Source organism: Fukomys damarensis, unplaced genomic scaffold (genome assembly GCF_012274545.1).
Source record: "Fukomys damarensis isolate Sample0158 unplaced genomic scaffold, DMR_v1.0_HiC HiC_scaffold_14, whole genome shotgun sequence".
NCBI classification, from domain to species: Eukaryota; Metazoa; Chordata; class Mammalia; order Rodentia; family Bathyergidae; genus Fukomys; species Fukomys damarensis.
Window position 1 is genome coordinate 29,355,651 of NW_022900926.1, and position 25,840 is coordinate 29,381,490.

General features: G+C 37.8%; 1 non-coding gene and 1 pseudogene across 1 annotated transcript; both read right to left on the bottom strand.

Annotated features, from left to right (window-relative positions):
• Nucleotides 1-4,000: 4,000 nt before the first annotated feature.
• Nucleotides 4,001-4,103, bottom strand: LOC117286036. Its single transcript, XR_004517178.1, has one exon. It is a non-coding gene; the product is annotated as a U6 spliceosomal RNA (small nuclear RNA).
• A 762-nt stretch (nt 4,104-4,865) lies between these two features.
• LOC104865397 lies at nt 4,866-24,896 on the bottom strand (annotated as a pseudogene).
• Nucleotides 24,897-25,840: the final 944 nt, after the last annotated feature.

Genomic DNA, 25,840 nt, shown 5'->3' on the forward strand with positions numbered 1-25,840 from the left:
GAATTTGGCTATTAAGTCCAGAAGATTTTTGTTGGAGTTCTTAGGGTCTTCTATATAGAGTAACATGTCATCTGCAAATAATGAAAATTTGACTTCTTCATTTTCTGTTTTTATTTCTTTTATGTCTATTGTCTAATTGCTATGACTAATGTTTCCAAAACTACATTGTACAGGAGTGGTGATATTGTTCCTGATTGTGGTGTGAAGGATTTCAGTTTTTGACCATTTAGTATGATCTTGTCTGTTGGATTTTTATAGCTGCCTTTTATCAGATTGAGGCAGATACCATCTATTCCAATTTTCTATAGGGGTTTTATCATGAGTGGGTGTTGGATTTTGTTGAATGCTTTTTCTGCATCTATTGAGATGATCATATGGTTTTTGTCCTTGGTTCTATTAATATAGTGTATTACATTTATTGATTTGCATATGTTGAATGATCCCTGCATCCCTGGGGTGAATCCACTTGGTCAGGGTGTATGATCTTCTTGATGATATTCGGCATTCTATATGCCAGTATCTTATTACAGTTTTTTGCATCTATCTTCATTTGGGAGATTGGCCCATAGTTCTCCTTTTCAGTTGTGTCTTTCTCCGCTTTTGGAATCAAGGCGCTTCTTGCTTCCAGGAATGAGTTTGGAAATATTGCTTCCTTTTCAATTTCATTAAAGAGTTTAAGTAGTAGTGGCAGTGGTTCCTCTCTAAACGTCATGTAGAATTCAACAGTGAAGACATAAAGGCTTGGACTTTTCTTATTTGTTAAATTTTTAATTATGTTTTAAGTTTCACTGATTGTAATTCAGGTGTTTAGAATTTTTAGGTCTTCTTTGTTTAACTTTGATGATTCATATACACCTAGGAATCAGTCCATTTCTTCTGTATTTTCCATCTTATTGATGTATAGGTTCTTGAAGTAGGTATTGATGATCCTCTGAATTTCTGCTGGGTCCATTATAATTTCACCCGTTTCATTCATAATTGCATGGATTTGTGTCTTTTTTTTCCTTTTTTGATAAGGTTGGCTAAGTGTTTGTCAATTTTGTTTATGCTTTCACAGAACCAACTCTTGGCTTCATTGATTTTTATATTGTTCTCTTAATCTCCATTGCATTGATTTCTTCTCTGATCTTTATAATTTCCACCCTTGTATGAGCTTTAGGTTTGTCCTGCTCTTCTTTTTCTAGAAGCTTGAGGTTCAGCATCGGTTATTTAATGGAGCTTGCTCTGTTTTCCTAATATGAGTATTCACTGCTATGAATTTCCCTTGTAAGGCTGCTTTTATATGTCCCATACATTCTGAGAAGTTGTATTGTCATTGTCATTTAATTGTAGAAATTGTTTGATTTCTTCTTTAATTTTGTCTATGACCCATTGCCTATTCAGAAATGTGTTGTGCGATTACCATATGTTTATGAAATTCTTGTGGTTTCTTTTGGTATTGATCTCCAATTTCATCACACTATGGTATGACAATATACAGGGGATCACTTCAATTCCTTTGTACTCATACATGTTCTATGAGCGAGTATGTGGTTAATTTTTGAGAACTACCCATTTGCAGCTGAAAAGAATCTGAATTCTGATTTTGTGGGGTGGAACAAACATCTCTTAAGTTAATTTGTTCAAGAGTTTGAAGTCTAGTATTGTGTTGTTTATTTTCTGTCTAGTTGATCTATCTATTTGTGACAGTGGGGTATTGGGGTCCCCCACTACTACTGTGTTAGTGCTTATATGATTTTTTATGTCCATTAGTATTTACTTTATGTAATTGGGCACACTAGTGTTTGGTGCATATGTACGTATGATTGCCATCTCTTCCTCTTGGATTGTTCCCTTTACAGGGATGTAGTGTCTTTATCTCAGTGTTGGTTTGAAATCCACTTGATCTGCAAAGAGGATAGCTACTCCTGCTTTTTTTCTAGTTTCTGTCTCATGGAGTATTGTTTTCCACCCTTTAACTTTAGTCTATGAGTTTCTTTTTAAATTCAGTATGTTTCTTATATGCAGCATATTGTTCGATCTTGCTTCTTGACACATTCTGCCAGTCTATTTCTTTTGATTGCTGAATGGAGACCTTTAACATTGATAGTTATAACTGATGTGTATTGACTTACTCTTCTCATGACTTTTTCCTTTTGTTGGATTCTCCCCCTTTGAGTTTAATTTCTTGTGATGCCTGATGGATTCATTCTGCTGGGCTTCCTGGGGTTGTCTTCCTCATTATCTTTTCCTAGAATATTATTTGAAATTTTTTGAAGTGCTAGTTTGTTAGTTCCTAACATGCTTTTTGTTGTGAAAGTATCTTATTTCTTCATCAAATTTGAAAGATAGTTTTGCAGGGTACATCAGTCCGGGTTGGAGCCCATTTTCCTTGAAATACATCACTCCAAGCTCTTCTTACCTTGAGGGTTTGTGTTGAAAAGTGTGCTGTGATTCTTATAGGCTTTTCTTTGTATGTGTGATTTATTTACTCTAACTGCTTATAGAATTTTTTCTTCTGTTGGGTTTCTGAAATCTTAACTACTATATGCTTATGCGTAGAATTTTTTAAAAATCATGGCTAGTTGGAGTCCTATACACCTCACTTATTTGTATATAAAGTTCTTTCCCCCTAGTTGGGAAGTTTTCTGCCATTACTTCTGTGAACAGATATTTTATGTCACCTGCCCTTGCTCCTGTTTCTTCATTTATTCTGATCAGTCTGATGTTATTCTTCTTTGCATTGCCTAGCAGCTGCTGGATTGATTTCTCATGGTCCCTTATTTTTAAGAAATGTTTCTTTTCCTGGTGGCTGATTGCAATCCTATCTTCTATATCTGAAATTCTATCCTTGCATTGACTCATCCTTCTGTGTAAACTTTCATTGGAGTTTTTAATCTTCTGGAAATCTGTTTGCATGTGTTTTATTAATTTCATTTGTCTCCTATGTCAGGATTCCATCATGTTCCTTAGGTTCTCTATTTTTTTAAATCTGTGTCTGCTCTAGATTTATAAATCATGTCTTGCACTAAGGGCACAATCTCTGCTGTTATCTGAGAAATTATTTCTGATTTCTTTTTTTCCAGATCCTCTTTCATTGCCAGGTTAGGGAAACTGTGTGGTTGCATATCAGATTGCTTTCTCTTGTTTCCCTTTGTTGTTGCCTTATATGATCTGGAAGTTTTATTTTGGGACTTTAAAAAAAAAAATCTTCTCATTTCCACAGATGCAGCCTGCTGTGCCTTTGTTGAGGCAACTTTTTGTTCACTCATTGGTCTTCAATTCTCAACAAGCTACTGAGTGGCCTTTTTTCTGTTGCTCACCAGTACATCAATTCCTTGTCTTAGAATGGTGGCCTTCTGGATCCCTGAGCTCACCTGTTGTCTGGGTAGGCTTCTGCCTATGGCCTGTGCCCACTTGGGATGGTATCTAGATGTGCCTTTTGCTGGGGCCTCTATGTCCCTGTTGTTGGGGAGGGCCTTTGGCTGGAGGCTGTGCTCCCCAGTTCCTCTTGTCTGAGCAGGATTCTGGCTAGAGTCTCCGTGCCCTTAACAATGGTATGGGGTGGGGTGGGGGGCTCTGGCTTTTGCCTGTGTAGCTGTTTTCCAGGAGGGCCCTTGACTGTGGTTGATGCTCAGTCCTTTGGCTGAAGCCTGTGTGCCTGTGCAGCTCTTTTCTGGTTGGGCCTTTCACTGGGCAGATGTGCTGCAGGGTCAGGGCAGAGCCCTGACTGAGATCTGCCTGAAACTGTGCCACTCTGGACCATAGTCACTGGATTCTGCTCACACTCACCAGTACTATGGGGCAGGCCTCTTACTGAAGCTTGTGTGCTTCTTCAGGTCTTTTCTTGGTGGGCCTTTGGTTGGGTGGGTGTGCACGAGCTTCCTCTGGTGTTGGGGCAGAGCCCTGGCTGGGATCTGCCTGCAGCCCCACAGCTCTGGATTGCAACACTGCTCCCTGGGATCTGCACCCACTCACTGATGCTGTAGGCCTCTGGCTGAAGCTTGTATGCCTGTGCAGCAGAAATATGGAATGCTTCATGAATTTGCATGTCATCCTTGTGCAGGGGCCACACTAATCTTCCCTGTATCAGATTTTAGGATGCATGCTGCCAAAGTGAGCACTAGGTTATATTTAAATAATGTAACAATTATGTAAAGTCAATTTCATTATTGACTTTGAAAGAGATATGAAGAAATCTTTTTTTTTTTTTTGAAGTAAAAATATATGTAGTAAGAATGTAAAAGGAAGGAAAATAACAAAAATAAGAAAAACAGATCTGCTGACTTCTGGAAGTGGTAACTATTTAAATCCTATAAATGTGTCCAAATTGCAAAACATGCAGCAGCAAGTTGTCTTGTTTTATCAGCTCTTTTGGAAATGAATCAGTGAGCCCATTTACACAGGATACTCTTCTGGCTCTGTTAACAGGACAAACTTCCTGAGAGATATAGGTAGCAAGTCACTGTGTTTCCTTTCCCTAACTCCCTGTAAGAACACACTGATTTCTTTACTTTCCTTTAGATGGGTTTAATTCTGTTGACAAAATATTTCATTTTTATTTATGAAGTAGAGCAAATGGTATCCTAATTGAGGGATTCAAGACTTAGTTGAAAATGGTCAGTGGTAAATTTTTTTTTAAAAGGGCAATTTTTCTGTCTAGTAAGCAGGAATTACCTGTGATATGCAGAAAAAACCCCATTTTTTAGATAATATATCTTGGCTAAACAGATGAAAAGAAAAAGCATTTTAATATGGGTGAAAAATCCTAGGGATTACTGTGGCCTGGATAATCAAAAGCAGATAGATGACCTTTTGTTAAATCCATTATGGCTTGTGAATTGAGCCAGGAGTTTCCCAACAGTGTTCACAGACAAAGGACATACTTAGAGGGTCTCCTCTTCTTGTAGAAATTGGAAAACAGATAAGAGGTCTTTCTGTGAGTACCCCTTGCACATAGCTTCTTGTGGATCTGATGGGCTAGGCTTTCTAGAAGGATTGGGCTCTGGTGTTGGTAGCAGAGTCTTGTGACAATCCCAGGTCCTCACTGTGAGTGGTATTCCAAATCCACTCTGATAGATCCTTGCTGAAGCTACTTGATCCATCACTGCAATATGGGATTATTAGTATCACTTGAACCACACTGTCCTGAGATCATATTTAGGATTTCAGCCAACAGATTTGGGTCAGGCCCTAACCTGATTGTAAGATTCATAGCTTTAGCAATTCCAGTCATAATAACAGCCAACAGTGTGCTGTTGCAAATCTTTGCAGCCTTCCCAGTGCCAGAAGCTTCATAATACCCCACAGCAGAGCTCCTTTACCCCAGATGGTCTGGGCTAATAGCAATTTGTCTACCATGCCTCCTACCAAAATTGTGAGGCTCCCAGACCCTATAGCTCTGACTTGACCAGAAACATGGGCATCTCTGAAAATTGCTCCTATGTTCTCAATTTCTTTAGCTAATTCCTTTGGAACAGCACAGTCAATAATACTGGCATCTATTAATAACAAACTTTTCTCCACTTCTTAAAAGAGATTTCTGCTTGTTCCAGAATAAGAGTCTATTGCACTGATACCAGTAGGCAGCATTGTAATAATTACGTCAGCTTCTTTGGCTGTGTCTGTAGAGGAAGACTATGTTCACCAGCATCTTGAAACTCTGTGTGCATCAGGGAATCATAAATAATGATCAGAAACTATGTTTCATGAGATGTTTTGGCATTTGATTCTTCATGTTGCCCAGTCAATGAATCCAACTGGAATTGTAGAAACAGTTGACCTGGAACACAAGGCTGGTGGCCACAGTAGGGGAGATGGCTTTTTGGAGCTAGAAGAAGGCTGCCATGTTGCCTCCACTTTGCCTCTTTGCTGTAACCTCCCTGTTAGCCCACTTACCTAACAGTACGTTTTAAGTGGGTTACCAAACAAACTATGTGAGATGTTAATTTGCTTGATTATAATCATATTGCTTAAATGCACATAGGAGAAAAAATTAAAAAATCCTTCCAGATATGAATGTTTTTTAGTCACCTCACTTTTAAGATTTTCTTTCTCTTAGTTTTAGGTGATTACTGTGCCGTGGCACCCATGTCATGAAGTGAACAATCACACGTATGTGTCATGTATGAAGAACTAATGATGGTACTGAGAAGGAAGAGTAAGCACAACCTAACAACTGAAACAAATCATCGTTTCCAGGAAGGCCACAAAACACTGAAAGTACTACTGTGCTTAGCAGATTGTTAACTGTATAAATATTGTTTCACATAGTACAAAATCTCCATTACTTCAGTAAAAGAAATCCTTACATTGTCACTTGAAAATTTTATTTTGCATAATTTGAACTTAATTGTATCTCTTCAAAGTAAACTTTCTGCAAAACATTCAGTGTTTAATGTATTAGATAAAGCAATTCTTGGTATATTTCAAGATCCCCTTCTGTGAAAGAGGCCATCTTCTCATTTCAAATCATACAGATTTTTGTAACTTTTAGTTCTATTAATATGGGTGTGAAAAGATTCTACAAAGTGAAAGATGGAAGTGTTTCAGATACAGATTTCAGGGCCAAAAGCAGAAGATGAAAAGTAATAATTTTCTCTGTCATTTTGATAAATTTCACCAAACCCAATTAGGAAATGTGAAGTAAAACTAGATAATTCAGTTGAGTAAAGAATTTTGGACTTATGTCCACTACACAGTGACCTTGGTATTTGTTGTGCTCTTTGCTAAAGTGCCATGCAGGACTGAAGGCCAGCATATATGGGGGAAAGGAATTGTTATTGAGCAATCACTTTAATTTTTACAGAAAGTTACTGTAGAGATCTTTTTTTGCCAATCTTTTCATTTTGTTGATTAAGAAAACAAGAATCAAAAAATCAAATAACACACCTTCAGACTTACTATTACTAACTAGTATCTCTTAAACCAAGTATTTATAGATTTATACAAGAGCATAAGAATACAGAAACCAAGGAGAGAAAGCAAAAACTATCAAAGTATTTTTCAAAGGGAAAGATAAAATTTTAGAGAAAGTTTGAGATAAGTTTTCAGAAATAATAAAAAAAAAGATTTAAAGGCAACCTCAAAAGCTCAATGGAGTCATTTTTAGATAAAGGGGAGTGTGTTTAATGGTGCATGTTCTATGTACTCACATTTTACATGAAATACTTGATCTTAGCCAAAACGCCGAGAAGCGATGATGAAACACATTTCTTCAGAAGGTCCTCTCCATTAAACTACAAGAAGACTAAATTTGTGCATGATTATAATTAGCAAGGAAAACCAGAGCTTTTCTGATTTTATTATTGACCTTTTCAATTTCCATAATATATTTCTATCAGGATAGCAAAAGAGGCGGTCAGTACGGAGTTTAAATCAGTATGGAGTTTTCCTAATAAAAGTTAGTTTAATATAGATAACATGTTCCTCCCTGTCATAAAATACTTCCTCTCAAAATATTTACTTTAGAAATGAAAAATAAGTAGCAGGAACAGTCAGAGATGAAAGCAAATCTTTTGTCCAAATTGCCTACGTTATGTGGCTACCAATAATTCAATTGCCCGTTTTGACTATCGGAAAACTATCAAGAGCCAAATTTTCTAAGATTCATATTTATAGAATTATAAAATAAATGAAATTTTGAGAGCCAAGGTCTCACATTGAGAACTAAAACTTGTGAAAAGAAAATGCAAAGACTTCATGCTTAGAATTTGTCATGTCTCATTATTAATATGGGTTCTTTTTCTTCCTAAAAAAAAAATTTCCCAAAAGTCATTAGCTTAAAGCTTTAAATAAGAATATCTTTGAGGATAATTATGAGACTTAAAAATTCTCATATGAAGACAAAAAAACTCATATTAAGAAATTGATTTTGGGCCCGGACTTTAGCTCAGTGGTGTCCTCTGCCTCACAAGTGGTGCAAAATCCTAAATTTGATCCCTGGTACCAAAAAAAACCCAAAAACAAAACAAAAAAAACTTTCAGAAGTTTTCTATATCATTTATTTATTAAATGGAGAACAATGATATTTTGGAAATTTGAGACTGTGTTAAAATATGAAAAAAAATCTATTAAAGTGGAATTTCTCTGAGATGCATTCCTGGTTGTTTTCTTCCTTTTCCTACCTTAGCTGAGTCTCCTCCTGAGTCATGTATCCTTTTTAATCCAAATTCTGGATTTTGCTAGACAAGGACATCTTCTGTAAGAAAAATACCTCACCTTATAGACTTTGTATGTTTATTTACAGACACATAAAATTTCCATCAAAATTTTGTTTTTGTAACGTGAAGACCATAGAGAATGGAAAAGGTGCCCATTTCCAGGAAGCTTTAACTTTCCCTTTCCTCTCATTTGCATTAACATCCCTGCTGTCAAAATATATCAGTGTTGCACACATAAACCCATTCCATATTTCAGGAACAGTATAAATTCTTTCTCTATGGGAAACAGAAGTCCAGTCATCATTCCTTAGGGTTGGTTAATGTGAGCTTCAGCCTTCGAGTCTTCTCTACCTGCTGGCTAGTGGCACTGTTGGACTACAGGTTGACATAGCTCATGGATTCAGGGAAAAGTGCTAAGGAGAGTTGGTAGGCATAGTTGTATTTCTGTATTGCCTAGAAAAAAGATGACCTCAATGTGGCTGGCTGAAACTTGCATCCATAAAAAATGATCATCCTTTACTTCTCAAAGGTTAGAATTATAGGGAAGAATAAAAACACAAGGCTGCTTTAGTTTTACTTTTTTATGTTTAACACAACTCTTTTTGAATTAAACCTGGATTATGTTATTTCTTAGAAATCATTTAAATATTTGAGGCTCTGAAGACAGGCAACCTTATTTTGTCAATGTTGTTTTGGGATGATTTAAAGCAAATGAGAAACAAACATGTAATATTGGATTTTATTGTCTTTGCATGCACTAGAACAGAGTACTGAGGTATTCCTAGGCTGAACAAAATTCATAACGTAGCTAACATTGGGAAATTTACTCTGAGAATAGACTGTTTCTTCTCAAATTTGAGTCTTTCACTTATTTTAGTTCTTCCCTGTCTGTGTGGTTTGAAGTGATGTCTGTAAATCTTTCTTTGGCAGCATTTGGACACCCTCCTTGTGTTGAAGAGTCAGCCATATGTTCATTTGGGAAGCCACAAGGGTCACCTGTGTGTTCTTCCTGGCACATGGAAGTTTGAGTGCAGGCCATCTGTTCAGGAATTCAGAGGCTCCTACTTAGATTTTGAGAGGCAGAGGCTATTGGGAGCTTGGCTTTCTGTGCCTGCATGCAAGGTCTCTCTGGACAGCTCTATAACCTTAGGCAAAGTGCTCAGTCTGTACTCCAGCCTGCAAAATCAAACCCTTGCTTTCTTTGGAGTGTTAGAATGAGGATTAAGGGGAATAAAAATAACTTGTTTAGAGTCCAAATTAAGAGCTAGTAAGTTCAGAGTAGATGTAAATTGGTCTAGTCCTGTGGCCAGACTTGCAATGATACAAGGGAAATAGTAGCACTTATTGAGCCCTGACATTGACTCGTACCCAATTCCCGCTGGTAGACTTGTAGCCAAGCAGTTGTTTTTTCATTACACTGATTGTGTATTCCTTTAGTTTTGTTGTTTTCTAAACTTCCAGCCTTTCAGTTTTGTCAGCTACCTAGTAATCTTCCAGAAAGTTCCTATCCTGCTTTGTTTGCGAGGGTCCTTACCCAAGCGAGTAGTTTGTAACAATCAAATTAATGTCTTACTGTCGTGTCACACTCTTTTACTCTGGTTTCGTCCGTATGAGACTTCTCCCTGTCCCCCTTCTGCCATAGAACTTCTCAACAAAAAAATCCGCTACATTACTTTATGTTTGTAGCAGCCACATGGCCTTGTACCTCTGTCCTGACACTTGCAATGCATGGAAGGCTCCAGGGAATGTTTAAGGGTGTTGAATGAGGAACGAATGCTTGAAAAATTTGATGGATGTTTTCTGGCTCAGAGTTCTGACATTGCTGAGCTGTGCTACAACTCTATCAGCAGACTTTTCACAGGCTCTGAATAAGTGAGATAGAAATTCCCACTTTTTTTTTGTTATTTTTGATGGGGTATTCTGTAATTGTAACCAAATAAACCCTGACACAAACATTAAGCATTTTCCCCCATGTCTCTTTACACTTTTTTTCTGTTATCCGTCTCCTGCCAAAGAGTACTCTCTGCCACATTTTTGAGAAGTGATTTACTAAGTGTGTTTTTACCAAATTCCCTTGGAAATGAATATTAATATATATAGGTTTTGTATGGCTCACCAAAGCCAACACCATTTCCTTTAGTCTCTTCCTGTGTGACGGCTGAACATCAGAACCAACGGAGTAAAAGCAAATGAAATATAGTATGGAATCAAGTGCTTTTATTTCAGAAAGGAGCTTTTTTTTTTTTAAAAGGTTTTGTGTTAAATTTTACATTAGTCAATTGTCCCATTAATTAAAGGCTAATCACATGATTTGGATTACATGTACTCTGAAAAAGAAAGACAAGTGAAATGCTTTTCTATTTAATTCTGAACTGCCTTAATGGCCTATTTTTACAGAGGTATTTTAGAAAATAGCTTGAGTCAACATAGAACAAAGAATTTGAGCATGCACAGCAAATCCTTGGAAAGAGTTCTATCAGAGCTTTTATCTGACCACCAACCTAAAATGCAGATCACAAGCCAGAACATCTCTCCATGTTGTCTCTTTTCAAGGGGTATTAAATTGCAGTGCAGCCAGGATGAAAAAAAAAAAAAGAGCCAGATTTTAATAATATCCAGTCTTAGATGCCATCAGCAAGATGACATTTCCTGGAAAGAACCATGCTATTACAGTATTATTATTTGTAATGATTTGCTTGATATGATCAACAAAGAAAAAGTAAATCACCCAAATGGGACTTCTGGCAGGGAACTGCATTCTCATTAAGGGAAGCATTAGTGGGCCAAACACATTTGAGTAAACACGGAAGATGAACTTGATGTTGGAAAGGAGGGGCTGTTCATGGTGACCACAAGAATTTGTAAGGCCAAGGAATTCTGGTTTTACCCACTTAAAATGAATAAAAACCATCCTGATCTTTGCAAAATTTCCTGGCAGCCTTAGTTAGAATTTATATTTTAAGGAAAATTTAAAAGTCAAAATAACATAGTTTTCATGATGTCATATGCTTTATCATTGCCACCTTTTAGATATTCAGTCATAATGGAATAAACTCTGGAGCTCTGGCCCTTCAGAAAATATACCAAGAAGAGAGAGTGTGTGCGGGGTGGGGATGGGGGTGAGGAGAGGGCAGGAGAATTCAAATTCATCTCCAAGAGGTCATCAAGCTTTAAAGATGATACAATGCAACTGACACACTTGGACTCTCAGTTTGCTAAAGAGAAAAAGGCAGTACAAAAATGTTAACAATGATGTAGATGGGTCAGTTGTAAAGGGGGCTATGATAACAGAACATAGTCATTTTTATAGCTTGGTAAATATAGGATTTACATGTCCCAGATGTTCAATGATCTAATTCAAGTTATATTTGATCCAAACTATAAATGGAAGGCATTACATAATTTAGGATTATGTGTAATAGGGTATAAGCATTATTTAAAAATTACTATGAAAATCCTGAGACAATTTAACAATTATTTTTTTCTAAAAGAATTTCTTTTCTTTCTTTCTTTCTTTCTTTATTTTTTTGGTACCAAGGATCAAACACTGGGCCTTGCACTTGCAAGGCAAGTGCAGTGCCACTGAGCTAAATCCCTAGCCCCAAAATTTCTTTTTAATAGATAAAATTAAGATACATATTTCACCCTAATTTTTATAATGATGATAAATTATACTTGATCATCTTCCAGGTTTTACACTAAAAATCAATGTTGAGTTGTGCTCTTTACCTGCAAAAACACCACAAAAGTAGATTTATTTAGGGGCTAACTCAAAAAAACCAAACTTTATGTAAAAAAGCTCCCAAATCTAGCTGAGGGGGTGGCGTCAAGAGTCACATGTTCATATAGAAATGTGCTAAGAATTCACAACTTTGTCATAGGTTGGGATGGTGGTAGTAGAGCACATGAGAGATGCAAAGAAACAAGAAACAACATTTTCAATTTTTCTCAAATTTATGTTGATGGATTACAATGGATTATCAGAAAGCAAGCTTCCCTACACTTATGCATTAAGTTCTTTTTAGGGCATTCCAAGACACTAAGAAAAGTGGATTGTGTCTACAAATGTAAACTTCCCTACCTTCTGCCTCCTCTGTCCTCATTTCTCTCTTTCTCCCTTGCCCTCCCTACTCCCTTCCCACTTCTTAGTTCCCCCATGCTGTTATACAAGATGGAGTTTCAGGAAGATGCTAAATTTGAATCTCTTTCTTAGCTTTTGGGTCAACACACTGCACCTCGAAGTATATATCTCCATACCTAGTTTAGATTCTTTGACTAATATTTGTTAGTTGAAATATAAAACAAATGGTTCCAAATGAAATCTGAGCCTTTGGACCCAATGGAACCATTTGTATTCATTAAAGCTATTCAGTGCTACATGTGTCAGCTGTAGTGGTGTTTTGTGAAGACCAGCTGACCCAGGTTACAGAACCATGGTTATAGTCCAGACCAAGAGCTACCAGGAACTCACAGAGCAACATGGAAGACATTTGGGAGCTCTTCCCTCTTGCCTGGTTATCTCACTTTTGACTGGAACAAGGAACGTTGTCCCTGAACTGGAAAAAAAATAGTTCTGAGTTTCAGAATTCACTTGGCCAATTATTTTTTTAAATTTTTATTTATTTTTTGGTAGTGGGGATTGAACTCAGGACCTTGAGCTTGAGGCAAGTGGTAGAAACAATGAGCTAAATCTCTGGCCCTCTTGGCTAATTATTTAACACCTACGTTAGCAAATATTTATGTTCACTCAAAATTTCCACATTTTCCCACGTATTCTTCATTTCATATATAAGACAATCTTCCCTTGGAGGCCCTTATCACTACTTTAACTTCAAGCTTGCTTATTATCCTCATAATTGAACTTTGGGATAGTTTCCCTTTTCACGTTGAGGCTGCACTTGAAAAGTAGAGGAATCTACTAGCTATGTGTTCTCTTTCAAGTTATATTATCATATTCTATTGATTCTGGGGTATACATTTTTTAAGAATTATCTCTGGAGCAAGGATTCTTTTTCAGTTTTTATTCTCTTATATTCAATAAAAACAATTTAAGAGCCATCACTTTTTAAAACATTATTTTTATTAGTACATGTTTGCAATACATAATGTTTATATTCTTTGTGTGGAGTCAGTGTGGGTACATAACACATCTTAATTTCTTTTTTAATCTTTCTTGTCTTTCCCTCCTCCTTTTATCTCTTGATCCCCAATCCATTTGAGAAGATCTATCTTCCTACTTCCTCTTACTTATCTTTTCTTTTGTTCTTTATTTATAATTGGGTTTCTCATATAAGTCAAACCATGAAATATTTAAATTTGTGAGTCCTATTTATTTTATGTAACATTAGGTCCCAAGATGCCTCCATTTCCTACAGATGACTCAAGTTTTTGGTAATTGCAATACTGTCATCTCTTTGAAGGTTCCTAAAATCCTATCGGGATTTGCAGTTATTACACTTGAAAGTGTCTCTCAATAACTAACTGTGTACAAAGTATTCAGAGCCCTGTGAATTACTATATAGCTTTCAGTTCACTTAAGGACCTGTGACTTGGATTAGGACAGTATATTGTTTGAATCAATACAAGCTGGTTTTTGTTGTTTGTTTTCGAAGCTGACTTCTCATTCTTTGACTGTTACAGCTACTGCATGAAATATCTTGAGTAAATATATACTTATTTAGTGTTGACAGTGCAGAAGACATTGTTTTAAGCATTTGAAATGCATGAAGTCAGTTAATCTAAACAACAAGAGGTAGGCACAATTATCATTGCAATTTAACAGATGATGAAGTGGGTATCCAGAGAGACTAGGTATTTGGGTTTAGTAAGTTTGGAGAAAGACTATGAAGCCATGAAGCCAGGCTTCAGGGTCCTGCTCTTTCCATACCTGTCACATAAGCATTTATGAAAACATAATTGATAAGCATATAGGCAACAGGACTCAAATCTCAAACTGACATCACTAAGAGCAGCCACCCTTATGAATATCATTATCATGTTATACGACTCAGTTTATATTCTGAGGTCTACACTTTGGAACTATAAAAAAAATCAACAGATTTTATGTCCAGCTGCCAAAAACTCCAAGGAAATACCAGAAATAGATGACAGAGCAAGGATGCGGAAGGCTGGGATACAGCAACCACCTCTGACTTTCCCTCTGCTTGAGTAGTTTTGTAAATTACGACACCTGTGTAATTGCCTTAACTATCCCATCCTTTAATTCCATTTTCCTTAGCCTTTTCTGAAAATAAGTGTTGGCTGTTTTTGAAAGTTGAATCCAACATCAAAGGGCAAAAGTTTTTCTTCCCTGAAAATTTCAAAAGAATTTATTGTGGTGTTTGAAGGTATTCTAAAAGAAGTTCACTTACACTATTTAAAAAAAAACAATGGTGAGCTTGTTTGAGAAAAGATATGCTGTCCTGGACTGAGTCTTTTAAGTGTGTACAAGATCTTCCAATGTTCAAATCACGGGTATTTGTTTTAAAGTATGGTTTGTTTTATGGTTAGACCTCATGGATTTCTTAAAATAAGATTAACCTCTTTACACTGCAGAGGTGATAAACTACATTCCTATCATTTGCTTGCATTTGTCACAGAAAGTGATGTGATACATATATTTTCCTTTGATTTTTACCATGAAGATTTTGAATCCACTGCTGGAAAAGATATCATTTTTGTTTTGTTTTTACCCTAAAAATCTGTTTATACATAACTACTCTGGATTAAGATCATGCTATAAAATAGATTCTTTTGAAAAAGGAAATTCCAATTATTCCTGTGTTTTTTTTTGGGGGGTACTGGGGATTGAACTCGGTTCCTTGCACTTGCAAGGCAGGCCACCGAACCGCTGAGCTAAATCCCCAGCCCTCCAATTATTCCTATGAATGAAAGTTAGGTTCTATTTGAATGACTGACCAACACGCTATTTCCCCCCTTTATTTCTTTCAGTTTGTTAATCTAATACTCTTTCAACTAGGTTTCAAAAAGTCCAACTATAACGTTAGTATATTTTTGTGTATTGTTGTCATTAGTATTTCATACAGCTGTTAACCCTGCCTTCCAGGGTCATTCAAAAAGATTAATTAATCTTTTGGTACCCAGCAGGGGTCCACTCTTTCCCCTGATCTACTGGATGGGAAGATGGAGATGGAGCCATGCTGGAATTTCCAGTCAAGTCAAAGACTGGTGTGTGGCCCATTCTCTTTTCTCTCTGTCCCCCAAATCTGAAGAGTTACTACTATTTAGCAGGTCTTCCAGGGTTTTCAAAATTTCACAAAACTCTCAAACATTTTTAAACATTCAGTTGTCAGTCCTTTTCATTCTTGAACTAGGTATTATTTCCAATCAAATGAATTTAGCAAAAAATTCCTCAGTTGTTAAATGTTTATTAAACATCACGTATATGGAGCATAAAAATAACATTTTATTCTGGTTTCTCTTTCTTGGAGCACTGGGTGTTATTACTAATCTGAGCAACATTTTAGATTTCCTCATGCATGAATTGGGTGTGATTTGGTAGTTTGAGCTAGTTTTTTGGTATTTATTTTTTAAATGAAAATCTCAATTAATTATAAATTATGTGAAAGTAATTCTATATACTTTCATTAGGGTAACCAAAGGTACTATCACAGACCTGAAAAGAATGATTTACTCATCTTGGACATGTGCTTTACTGAAAAAGACACCTTAGAAGGAAGTAAGGAAATGGTAAGAAAATAAGCAGAGAGAGTGATGTGCTTTTAGATGAAGTTCTAGGGTAGCTTGATAACACTAATGGCACACCAGAATACTGTTACATTGTGCTTTTTAGGGGCACTATCGGCCACGCAGGAGGTACAGAACCTCCTGGCAAGTTGATGAGGTGATTCTTCTGAGCTGAGGATACTTCTTCTGCAGAGGGGGCAAGGGTGAGTGAGCTACCAAAAGCCAGTATTGCAACTGGGGCTGTTGACACTCGCCTGGCATAGGAACAAGGGAAGGCACAGTATCCACTATAGGCTCCAAGATGGCTGGGTAAGGAACAATTCATAGTAATCTTAAAAAATGAGAATTTCAATTTGGCTGCTCACTGAGTTTTGGATTTATCCCATTTACTCAATCAGCCAAGTGTCTGTTGTCTCAGGGAGGTGACTTTGTACATAGCTGTGTTTATTTAAAAAAAGGGGGGGGGAACTAAATATTCTTACCATTAGACTTTTTAGTAATTGAAGTTTGTTGTTAATTTAGTAATTTTGAGATCAAATTGTCCACCATCTTCTAAATTGCTGTTGCTAACTTGTTTTGGGGAAAGTGGAGACCAGTTAGGGATAAAGATAACAGCAACCAAGATCTGTTTTATTAAGAATGAAAAAGCATGCCCTTTAACAAGGAATTATTTGATAAACTGCTAAAGTGACTCCTTGTCCATTAGTTCCATTCAGTTATGAGATATATTTAAAAGGAGACAATTATTTCATCTCTATTCACTTCCTGGGGTTACTACTGTTAAGGGTTTATTATTTTTCCACCCGTTTTTCTGTGTGAATATAAACATATAAATCATGCAGTGTTTGTAATGCTTCATTTTTTGTTTTTAAGTAACAGAGCATGCCTTTTAAAAAAAGCAGACATAAGACATGGTCTGGGCCAGGCTTCGTGCTTATTCTGCTTCAGAAAGATAAAAATTTGACTTCTACACATAAAGACAAAGAGTTAAGGGTTACAGGATACCATATCTAGTCAAGTAGGAAACATGGCCTTTGGTCAGGGTAAGAAGACTAAAACAGATGCATTGTGAGTTTGATGCCCTTGACTATCGGGTCAGGCTTTAGAGTTTTGAACTACTCAAGATCTTGAGTGTTTTGACGTCACTTTGGCAGAGAGGTAAAGTTTTTTATTTTGTTTTGAGTTTTTATCTTTGGGAAGCTCTCTGTTGTTTTTCCTTATAATGCCATACAAAGGGAGCATAAACATTTCCCTTTTGGAAAACAAGCTGTTGTTTTATTTTAGTGGACATTATCCTGAATCGGAATCAAGGAACTGTTTAGAATGGAAGATGGCAGGGACATAGTCCACCCTCTCTAGGCCATCCAGTAAGGGCTCAGTGTTGGGTTTGCCCCCATCCAGCTTGTGACAGGTGTTGACCTCCACCTTCTGATAGCTTGTCCAATCCCCAGCACGTTATTGGACCCCACTCATGTTAAGACCTATTTTACCAAAGAGGAAATGGAGACTCAAAATTTTACATACCTTATGTAAGTTCACACATATATGAAATGAGGCATCTTCGCTGGAATCTGGGCTTAATTCCAGATGCCATGTGTCTCCCATTACATTGCAGACCCCACTAGTAGAACACTGTGTCCAACCCTGCCTGTGTCCCACTGAATGAAGAGGAATGTTTTGGGCCGCATATAACATATATAATACATTTAATGTAATCAAGTAACAACAACTTTGTTTATTTAAACAAATATTTCAACTTACTAAATTTTTTAAACAAAATAACCCAAGTCCACATTAGTAATTAAATAAGAAAACATACATGTCTGCTTAGGCACAGACACATGTAGGCAGGTTGAAGGGCTACCATTGTTGCACTGCACATGTAACATATGATACACTCAGGGTTTTGATTGAGCTGATTGTGTGGCAGCACAAAAGGCAGGGTTAGCACTGAACTGTGTCCACAGCATTCCACTGTAACCTATGCAATCTGTGCAGGGCATAGTGCAATTAAATTACAAAAAATACCACTAAGCATCGCACTAAAAATTTGCGGTCTTGTGGGGCCACATTACAAGCTGTAGGTTGGCAATGCCTGAGTAGAAGGAATAAGTCTGTCCCATATGGAACAACTTTAAGCAGATACTGCAGTAAGAGAAGCATTGAATGAATAAAGACTGAAGAGGGTAAGGTGTAAAGACAGCAGGAAAGCCCGAGAGCCTCAGAGTCTGATGTCATCTTAAACAAGTCACCTAGTCCAACTGGCTTCAGTCTTTTATTAATTAAAGGTGGCAACAATGGACGTTTCAGTGCTAACATTTTTGACTCTGGTCAAGATAGGCTGGAAGGAATGGCCATATGAACTCAATCTTGAAAGAAGTCATGAGGGACATGGAAAGAGCTCAGATTTAGAGACCAATTGAAGCAGAGGTTCAGAGTGAGTTCAGACAGCTATATTCTTCAGGCAGTAAGAACTTCATAATGTCCACTCGTGAGCGAGGTACTGTGACTGGACACAGAGCTAGAGATATGCTAATGTAGCACAGATCTCCAGATTTGTTACTCTGGATCTCATTGCATTATTTCTTCCTTCCCTCAGTTGAAAACTTCCTTATTAACCACTCTGTGAAGATGAATTGGAAATATAATTGTTCTTGAAATGTTGTGACATGCTTGGTGCTAAATGCCACAAAGCAACAGTTTCTTATCAACAGGAAAAAGATCTAATGTAGACTCCAGATTTACAAAATTTCTGCACATGCGTTGAGTCAGGTCATTTGAACTTTTCTCTTTTGCTATCTATGTTGAGTGTCAATTCATTCAAGCAGCAGTTATGAATGGCTGATACACCATGACCTTACAGCAGCAGGCGGCCCCCAGCCCACTGAGTCATGGGGTAAAGATGGTGAAGCTACTGGAAAAGCAATCAGAAATGAGTGACTAAAGTAGGCCAGAGGGACTGGAGAAGGATTCCAATGGGAAGAGACGCTTGAAATGTCCCTTGAAAGAAAAGGAGAGGAGCGGGGAGGAAAAAACCAAGCTAATCAGTGAATGGCATGAGGAAAGGCACTGAAGTGTGGCTGTGCAATCTGATCAGAGAGAGACAAGTCCTGCGTGATAGGGCAGGACCTCACGCGGGGAGAGCTGGAGAAGGGGACACATTTGAACGTGAGCTAAAGGCTCATCGTGACTCCTCATGGTATGAGAAAAGCATTTCTACTCTTTAAAAATGTACGAATTACTATGGTTCACCTGAGACTTTGTGTGGGATTCTCAGAGTGTATGTAGGCTTCTTGGAACATTGCAGATATGGGGCAGAAAAAAAGGAAGTGCAATGGCTGATTGAAATAAAATGGCAAACTGAACATGGGATCGATGGGCTAAAACACAAAAGGGTCTGAATAGAGTAGGGAAAGAGAAATAGCAATGTGGGTTTCAGAAAGACATTGGGACGGAGTTGTATTATAAAAATAAATTCAGGTTCGGTTAGAATCAGCAGGGATGATTCAGTAGTTCAGGCAATAAAGTCAACTTTTATCATGTTATTCTATGTTGAAACCCTGTTAATTGGTCTTTAAATTAAAACTAATTAAAGGAGCACACCCTATTTAAAGAAAGGCACAGTTAAGTGATGGGTGTTTCCTAAAGTAGGTTTGCCATTATTGTTCTTGGACTGGCAAGGGGAGATGCCCCCTTATGAAAATAATTCCAACGCATATTTAAAAAGTGAATCATTGTCCAAGAGGAGAAGCAGTACTTTTATGGTTTTCATCAGAGGGCTCAGGAGATTGTTTATCAAACTCAAGTTAGCCAACACTAGCTCAATCAGTTAGTAGTTCTTGGTACTTTGCCACTAGGAGGAAGATGCTTTCTGTGGGTAGAATGCCACTGGATTGCTTAAGAATGTCAGTAAGAAAACAAAACAAAGCAACAGTTTTGAGTATAATGTGAGCTTTTATCTTTATTAATTACATACATAAATGTTGAAGAAGCTAGGGGAACAGCACATGACATCCCAAAGTAAAAATGTTGGACTTATTTTGAGCTTTTTCCTCTCTGCCACCCCACCCCACCCAATCCTGCCAGTAGTTCATTTTTGTCACCAAGTCCTACTGAGGCCCCCTTTGAAGGGTAGTGGTTTATTTTTTCTTCCCTATTATCTCTTCTGTGGGTTTGTTTCTTAGATCTGTGGTTCTCAAAGTGTGTCCTTGAGATCCCCAAACCCTTTGTAGGGCGAGAGTACTTTCTAGTAACACTCTAGTTTCCTCTTTTACTCTCATCCTTTTTGGAGTAGAAGGAAGAGTTTTTCAGCACTCACAGGAGGTCTTATGTCATGTCTCTGGTGCAAATGGAATATGTGCTTGGGCATTATAGTGTTTGAATTTTTCTCAATTATTATTTATGATACAGTAGAAATAGATACATGTAACCAAACAAATAAAAGCTCTTTGGGATCCTAAGAGTATATAGAAGTCTTGAGACCAAGAGTGTGTGAATCCCTGGCTAGAGGAAAGCCTTATCTAACTTCTCTTCCTCCTTGAGGTTTTCCAGTCTCATCTTTTTGAAATATAGCTCTGGTATCACTATGAGTTTAGAAAGCTCTCTCTCTCTCTCTCTCTCTCTCTCTCTCTCTCTCTCCAATTTGATACCTTAGCCATGTATCAAGAGGCTGTCATAAGCTGGCTTCACCCACCATGCACCATATGTACTACATCCTAGGACTGCTGAGCTGGGCCAATACTTGCTGAGCAAACATGTCCCCTTCTTAATGCCTTCCCAATGAAAGTGAACAAGTCCAGAGTCAGTGTTCTCAATCTCAAGTGTTGATTCTTTTGTCACTTACCAGTCTCACTTGTCAATAAGTGTGTAGATCTGTCTCCATATCTTGTTCCTCAGGGACAGGGACCTTATCTTCTTTAAATATAGATGATACTAGGCTTATTAAATTTAATAAAAAGTACTTTGTTGCACAACTGATTGAATGGATCCTTGAAATAACAAGATTGTATTACCCTCTTGTGTAAGCATTTTGTGGTAGGTATGGATTTAATTATAAGATATTAAGGCTAATTTTTAAAATACCTATTTACTTGATTAGCCATATACAGAAATTAACATTATTTTCTGGCATTTCTGGGTTTGAATAAAATAGTATTGGTCAACCCATTTACCCACTTTATTTGTCAAAGTAGGTACAAAATGGCTTTGATCTTTTCCAATTGTATGTACATGCTCAAAGTATTAAAAAGTATTACTACCACTGGGGTTATTAAAAGGATATGTCTTATGACTCTAGACTTAATTACAATTCTGTTTCATTCTATTCTATTTAACAGAATAACACTCTATTCTATTTAATACTCATGGAGCTAGCACCTCTGTGATTGCTTTGGGTATGCAGATGATATCCAAGATTCCTGTCTGTAAAAGGCTTAATAGGCTAATGTAGAAAACAAGAAGATAATTATAAATATGGCTCATTGTATTAATAATGTTTTTGTTGCAGTGATCAAAGTAATGGAGAGAGTCAAACTAAATGAAGAAAGATTTATTTTTGGCTCATAGATTCAGAGATTTCAGTCCCTATTTTGCTGGCTTCAAAGCAGAAACATCATAGCAGAAGGGCCTGGTGGAGGAAAGCTGCTCAACTCATAGAAGTTGAGAAGCAGATAGCAGGTGAAAGTCAGAGAGGAAGGGGCCAGAAACTAGATATAATCCCGTAGATCATGCCCTCATGTCCCAACCAGATACACCCATAAATATGCTTTATTAATCCCCTAGGTAGCTCCCAAGCCAATCAAATTGGCAATCCAGACTATCTATCACAATTCCTTCTCAAGTTGACACCAAAAACATTAAGTCCCGTAGTTCTACATCCAGCATCCAGGGCAATCTGTGTCAAAAGGGCTTGAGGGACTCCACCTCTATGGCACTACTGGTGGTTGTAGCTCCCATGGCTCCTCTTTTGGACTCGTTCTGCTCCCTCCTTGCAGTTTTCTTCAGATGACCCACAATCCTGGCTTCTCCATATTTCAGGGGTCTCCTGTGCACTTTCAGCTTCACACTCACAGCTTCCCACACTGCCCTCTTAGGGGCACACTGCTTGGCCTCCCAGGCCTTCTGAAGTCTGGGTGGAAGCCTTCCTGACCTCACAACTCTTGCATTCTGCATGCACCTAAAGCCAGCACCATGTGGATGATGCCAAGTTCTGCTGCCAGCTGGAGCAGTAGCCAGGCAGGCGTCCTTCTCTCTTGGCTGTAATCCAGTGCCTATGGACCAAATCCTGAAAACCTTCCCTAGGTTGCTGCCATTATGGAAAATGCTCTGGGGATTTCTTCTCAAAGTAGTCTTTTACCTTTGTAACTCTGAGGCTGCAAAGGCTTGAGTTCTGTTGGTTCTTGTGAGGCCCTCAAGCCATTGTTTCTCTTATCTTCTTCTGAAATATTTGACTTTTTCTTGATAGTCTTTTCAGGGAGCAATTTCTTCTTGGTTCCATCTTTGCAGGCTGCAATTATACTGGAGCTTTCTTTCTGGCCAAACTCACAACATTTTGAATCATTCTGCTGAGTTTTTTGTCTTGATTCTCAACATAAATCTGGTTAAAAGCTCCCAAAAGTAGCCATACTACTGCCTCAATATTAGACTGCCTTGAAATTTCTTCTGTAAGATTAATTAGTCTGCCACCCTTAATCTCAGTCTCAGGAAAAAATCTCTGGACATAAGCAAAGCACAGACAAACTTTTTGCCATGCCATAACATACATCATCTGGAGTCTACCAGCCAATGTAGTCCTTCTTCCTAGCAGAAACCGCCCAATCCTGGTCTTTACCTATCAGCTTTCTGGTCTGAACTCTAATCAGAATCTCCCTAAGGTGTTCTAAGTCTACTTTTCAGCTGGCATTTCCAAACCTTTCCAAACTCTTCCCACAAGCCATTTCCAAAGGCTTCTGAGCTACATGTTTGGGTACAGTCACAACAATGACCTCACTTCTCTGGTACCAATTTTTGTCTCATTTACTTTTCTCTCATTGCTGAAATAAAATACCTGACACCAAAGTTAAAGGGGGAAAGGTCTATTTAGCTTACAGTTTGTAGAGGTTTCAGTCCATAATTGGGTTGCTCCAAGGTAGGGTAGCTTGACGGAGGGGCCTCACAGAGGAGAAATTCATGGAAAGCAGAAGATAGCAAAAGCAAGCAAGCAAGAGACAAGACAAGCCTCTTTCTATCCCTTATATTGTATCCAGAATACTGGGATTAGGGTGGTGCCAAATCAATCAGTGGATTGATTTGGTAATCATCACCCTTAATCGTAGCACCCTTAATCCTTGTATTGTACCATGAATCAATCACATCCTCTAGGTTCAGCTATCTATGAAAAAACTTCAACTATGACTGCATGAGGCTTTGGAGGGTGTGGATATCTAGACACAACCCAAAAATTCTGCATGCCTGCAACCAGTATCACATGGTTGGTGATAGAGCTAGCTAACAGTGTGAGCAGTAGCTGCGCCCCTTTGGACCATGGCTGAGGTAGTCTGCATGCCTGGATGGCTAAATATGTGAGAACACTTCCGTAGGTGGCCTTGAAGCTCTCTTTTCAAGGAAAAATCTTTCAAAGGAGTTTATATTTTGACATCCTTGAGCCTGCCATCGGTGAGTTCTGGCTGTATTAGTCAGCTTTTTGATCACTGGAACCAAATGCCAAGCATACACGATTTAAAGGAGAAAGGGTTAGTTTTTGCTTATGGTTTCAGAGATTTTAGTCTATGGTTGGCTGGCACCAAGACAGAAACATCGCAGTGGAAGGGAATGGTAGAGCAAAGCTGCTTACTTCCTGGTGCCTGGGAAGCAGAGCTCAGGGGAAGAGTGCCAGTGAGAGATATACAGGCAGGTCCTCAGTGACCCATTTCCTCCAATTTGCCCCACCTCCTAACAGCATATTCAGCTCTGAACATCCGTGGATTAATCCACTGAATGAACTGATCTGATGAGTATAATGCCCACATGCTCCAATAACCTCTCCAGCAGTCTCTTAACCTAGTCAAGCTGACAATTAAGATTAACAGTATACTGGCCAACTTCTTAGATGCCTTCAAGGTGTCTTTCCTATTGTCCCAATGAAAGTACTTGTCTTATTTTAATGGCACTAATCTCTTCAGTAACCATACCTTCATTGGCCCCCGAATTCATATATGTTTATTTTCTGGTCAAACTATACATTTTTCAAATCTTTGTGTTCTGCATTTTCTCTTGATACTCACTATAAATCTAAAAAAGCAGCCAGCAACACCCATGCCACAGCCTGAATGCTATGCTGCCTTGAAATTTCTTTGCCAGTTTAATTAGTCCATTATCTTTAAATTCAACCTACCAGAAAGTCCTAGATGGAAAAAAAAAAAAAACATAGAGAAGTTTGTTTTTGTTTTTGTTTGGTCAGAATGTAACATGAATGGATTCTATTCCAGTTCTCAACAGGTCTCCATTCCCTTCTGAAACTTCTTGATCACCATCTTTACTGTCCATCTTCCCATTAGAATTCTGGTTTTCCGAGCTCCTATGAGAATTACCCATAAAATTCTGCTATGGCATTCAAGGCTTCACTAACCTGCGTCTCCAAAACTTTACAAACTCCTTCTGCAAACAGTTCTAACTTCTGAATGTCGTGGTCAGGTATAGTCACAGCAACAACCTTAGTCCCAATTTTTTTATGTTAATCAACTTTTTCATCACTGGGACAAAATACATGACCTATACACACCTTAAAGGAGGAAAAGTTTATTTTGGCTTAAGTTTCAGAGTTATCGGTTCATGGTTGGCTACCTCCGAAGGAGAAACATCATGACAGAAAGACATGGTAGAGGAAAGGTGTTCAACTTACGGCAACCAGGGAGGGGAAGGTAGGAGATGGGTCAGAGAGGAAGGGGTGAGGGAACAGATTTAGTCACAAAGCCACATCCCATGACTCACCCAGATACACCTAGAAGTGTGCTTTACTAATGATACCAGGTACCTCTCAAGCCAATCCAACTGACAATCAGAATTAACCATGATACTCATCCACACAAAGGTGATGATAGGGAATAGTTGTACAGTAGTCCCCCTTACCACTGGTTTAATTTTCTAAGATTTTAGTTAACTGTAGTTAATTTCAGACTGAAAATAAAAATTCCAGAGACAAAAAGTTCAAAAGTTTTAAATAATGATTGTTACTGACTCTTATTGTACGTTTTCTAGTTTATTATTAGTTAACACTATTAATTTATTACTGTGTACAATGTATAAATTAAGCTTTATCATAGGTATGTACATATAGAAAAAACATAGTGTATATAGGTTTCAATACTATCTTAGTTTCAGGGGCAACCACTGTAAGACCCCAAAATGATTAACTCTCTCCTAGGTTTGGAGGTGATGTGATGGTAAGAAAAAGTTTTCCAGACAATGTAGCCTTTCAACTAGGATTTTATGAAGGAATTATTATTTATTAGATATCAGGGAGGAAGGGAAAGGACACCCATCTTAAGGGGAGTGGTTTAGAGGAAACAGAGGTTTAGATCATAAAGGTCTCATTTGACATGTTGGGCCTTGACCCTATAAGTGCTGAAAAATTTAAAGGGAAGAAAATTTGGAATGGCAGCATCAGTATTGAATTGTGCACTTGCCATGGGTGCTGTTTTGGGGGAGGGCCCACACTCATTTGAAAATACAAGTTGATTACGTTTATCTTGAAAATGAGTTGCAGCATTTTAAATCTCGTTTTATAAATAAATGTCTCCAAGAAGAGTACTCTCTTACCTAACACTTTCATTGATTTTTATACATATTTATTGAGCATCTACTATGTGCTAGGCACCCTTACTTTGAATTTGGGAAACATTAGTGAGTAAAATGGACAGAAAAACAGTCCGCATTCCTTTGCGTCACACATTCAAGTTTTCTTACTCTGTAATTCTGTCATAAAGTCCTGTATGGAAAATTGTCTAAGTATTTGG